This window comes from Pezoporus wallicus, unplaced genomic scaffold (assembly GCF_028554395.1).
Source record: "Pezoporus wallicus isolate ANWC-B61680 ecotype Strahan unplaced genomic scaffold, APGP_CSIRO_Pwel_v1 contig_12088, whole genome shotgun sequence".
Lineage (NCBI taxonomy): Eukaryota > Metazoa > Chordata > Aves > Psittaciformes > Psittacidae > Pezoporus > Pezoporus wallicus.
In genome coordinates this window covers 5001-8791 of record NW_026642222.1, presented here as the reverse complement: position 1 = coordinate 8791, position 3791 = coordinate 5001, and the positions used below count along the sequence as shown (strand labels likewise).

The 3791-nt window shown below is 62.9% G+C and overlaps 1 pseudogene; it reads left to right on the top strand.

Annotated features, from left to right (window-relative positions):
* Nucleotides 1-391: 391 nt before the first annotated feature.
* The window catches only part of LOC130609334 (protein kinase C gamma type-like), a 7295-nt pseudogene continuing 3895 nt past the window's right edge, over nucleotides 392-3791 (top strand).

The window sequence follows — 3791 nt, the reverse complement described above, 5'->3', positions numbered from 1 at the left end:
ATGCCCACCCATGCCCCACCCATGACCCACCCATGTGCCCACCCATGACCCACCCATGTCCCACCCATGACCCACCCATGACCCACCCATGTCCCACCCATGCCCCACCCATGCCCCACCCATGACCCACCCATGTCCCACCCATGCCCCACCCATGCCCCACCCATGACCCACCCATGTCCCACCCATGCCCCACCCATGACCCACCCATGTCCCACCCATGTGCCCCACCCATGTCCCACCCATGTCCCACCCATGTCCCACCCATGCCCCATGCCCCACCCATGACCCACCCATGTCCCACCCATGTCCCACCCATGACCCACCCATGACCCACCCATGACCCACCCATGCCCCACCCATGACCCACCCATGACCCCCCTGCCCCCAGCACGCTGCGCCCCGGGGACTCCGAGCGCCGCCTCTCGGTGGAGGTGTGGGACTGGGACCGCACCTCCCGCAACGACTTCATGGGCGCCATGAGCTTTGGGGTGGCTGAGCTGCTCAAGGGCCACGTGGACGGGTGGTGAGCACGGGGGGACCCCATGGAGCCCCACTGACACCATTGAGCCCCTTGACCCCCATTGAGCCCCATTGACCCCCATTGAGCCCTATTGACACCCACTGACCCCCATTGAGCCCTATTGACACCCATTGACCCCCATTGAGCCCTATTTACACCCACTGAGCCCCACTGACCCCCATTGATCCCCACTGACCCCCACTGACACCCATTGAGCCCCATTGACCCCCATTGAGCCCCATTGACACCCATTGATCCCCATTGAGCCCTATTGACACCCATTGATACCCGTTGGTCCCCATTGACAGCCATTGACCCCACTGAGCCCCATTGCCCCCCATTGACCCCCATTGAGCCCCATTGAGCCTGTTGAGCCCCACTGAACCCCATTGGTACCCATTGACCCCCATGGAGCCCCATTGAGCTCACTGACCCCTACTAAGCCCCATTGACCCCTATTGAGCCCATTGATCCCCATTGATCCGCATTACCCCATTGCTCCCATTGCCCCCATTGCCCCATTGCCAGGTTCAAGCTGCTGAACCAGGAGGAGGGCGAATACTACAACGTCCCCGTGGCCGACACCGACGACTGTGGCCTCCGGCCCAAGTTCGAGGTGATGACCCACCCCTTGAGCCCCCTTGAGCCCCCTTGAGGCCTATGGACCCCATTGAGCCCCACTGACACCCCCCCCGCCCCATCTCTTCCAGGCTTGTAACTACCCATTGGAGCTCTACGAGGTAATGGTAACCCCTGGTTACCTTTGACCCCTCGGTAACCCCTCATCCGTGACCCCATGCTGACCCCGTGCCCCCCGCTGACCCCGCAGAAAGTGCGCAGGGGGCCGGGCCCTTCTCCGGCGCCGTCGCCCTCCCCCAGCCCCACAGATCCCAAACGCGGCTTCTTCAGCTCCGGGCGCTCCCGGCTCGGGGACTTCACCTTCCTGATGGTGCTGGGCAAGGGCAGCTTCGGCAAGGTGGGACCTGAAAACGGGCAAAAGGACCCCAGAAACGGGCTTGGGGACCCCGAAAACGGGCAAAGGGACCTGAAAACGGGCAAAAGGACCCCAAAAATGGGCTTGGGGACCCCGAAAACGGGCAAAGGGACCTGAAAACGGGCAAAAGGACCCCAAAAATGGGCTTGGGGACCCCGAAAACGGGCAAAGGGACCTGAAAACGGGCAAAAGGACCCCAAAAACGGGCTTGGGGACCCCGAAAACGGGACAAGGGACCTGAAAACGGGCAAAAGGACCCCAAAAACGGGCTTGGGGACCCCGAAAACGGGACAAGGGACCTGAAAACGGGCAAAAGGACCCCAAAAACGGGCTTGGGGACCCCGAAAACAGGCAAAGGGACCTGAAAACGGGCAAAAGGACCCCAAAAACGGGCTTGGGGACCCCGAAAACGGGCAAAGGGACCTGAAAACGGGCAAAAGGACCCCAAAAATGGGCTTGGGGACCCCGAAAACAGGCAAAGGGACCTGAAAACGGGCAAAAGGACCACAAAAACGGGCAAAGGGACCCCGAAAACGGGCAAAGGGACCTGAAAACAGGCAAAAGGACCCCAAAAACGGGCAAAGGGACCCCAAAAACGGGCAAAGGGACCTGAAAACGGGCAAACGGACCCCCAAAACGGGCAAAGGGACCCCGAAAAGGGGAAAAGGGACCTGAAAATGGGCTTGGGGACCCCGAAAACGGGCTTGGGGACCCCGAAAACGGGCACGGGGAACACAAAACCGCCCAAAAGAACCCCAGAAACGGGCTGGGGGACCCCGAAAACGGTTGCGGGGAGCACGAAAACGCCCAAAAACGGGCGTGGGGAGCCCGAACCGGTCACGAACCCCCCCGAGACGGGCGCGAGGAACGCAGAAACGGGCACGGGGAGCACAGAAACGCCCCAAACGACCCCGGCGATGGCTGCGGGGGGGGGGGAAAGGCCGCAAAACGGGCGCGGGGAGGCTGAAAACGGGCGCGGGGAGGCTGAAAACGGGCGCGGGGAGGCTGAAAACGGGCGCGGGGAGGCTGAAAACGGGCGCGGCGCGCGCAGGTGATGCTGGCCGAGCGGCGCGGCACGGCCGAGCTCTTCGCCATCAAGATCCTCAAGAAGGACGTGGTGGTCCAGGACGACGACGCCGCCTGCACCATGGTGGAGCGGCGCGTGCTGGCCCTGGGGCCCCGGCCCCACTTCCTGACCCACCTGCACTCCACCTTCCAGACCGCGGTGAGGGGAATGCGGCACCATGGGGCTATGGGGGGTGATGGGGGTAATGGGGGCCTATGGGGGTATTGTGGCTATGGGGCACTATGGGGGCGTATGGGGGTATTGGGGCTCTGGGGCACTATGGGGGCGTATGGGGGTATTGTGGCTATGGGGCACTATGGGGCTATGGGGGGTGATGGGGGTAATGGGGGCCTATGGGGGTATTGGGGCTATGGGGCACTATGGGGGCGTTTGGGGGTATTGGGGCTCTGGGGCACTATGGGGGCGTATGGGGGTATTGTGGCTATGGGGCACTATGGGGGCGTATGGGGGTATTGGGGCTCTGGGGCACTATGGGGGCGTATGGGGGTATTGTGGCTATGGGGCACTATGGGGCTATGGGGGGTGATGGGGGGTAATGGGGGCCTATGTGGGTATTGGGGCTCTGGGGCACTATGGGGGTGTATGGGGGTATTGGGGGTATGGGGCACTATGGGGCTATGGGGGGTGATGGGGGTAATGGGGGCCTATGGGGGTATTGGGGCTCTGGGGCACTATGGGGGCGTATGGGGGTATTGTGGCTATGGGGCACTATGGGGGCGTATGGGGGCATAGGGGCTATGGGGCACTATGGGGGCGTATGGGGGTATTGGGGCTATGGGGCACTATGGGGGGTATGAAGGGTAATGGGGACATAGGGGGTAATGGGTCATGATGGGGGGCTATGAGGCTGTGGGGGATAGGGGACTATGGGGGGCAATGGGGGGTAATGGGGGCTGTGGGGCTATGGGGGGGCATAGGGGGTGATGGGGGTTAACGGGGGGTAGTGGGGGTATGGGGGGTGATGGGGGTATGGGGGCTGGGGGGGCTAATGGGGCGCTATGGGGGTCTCTGGGGGTTGATGGGGGGCTATGGGGGGTAATGGGGGGAGCTATGGGGTCTATAGGGGGGGCTGATGGGGGGCTATGGGGGGTAATGGGGCTTTATGGGGCACTATGGGGGGTATGGGGGCTAATGGGGGTGATGGTGGGTAATGGGACTCTATGGGGGGTACAGGGGTGTAATGGGGG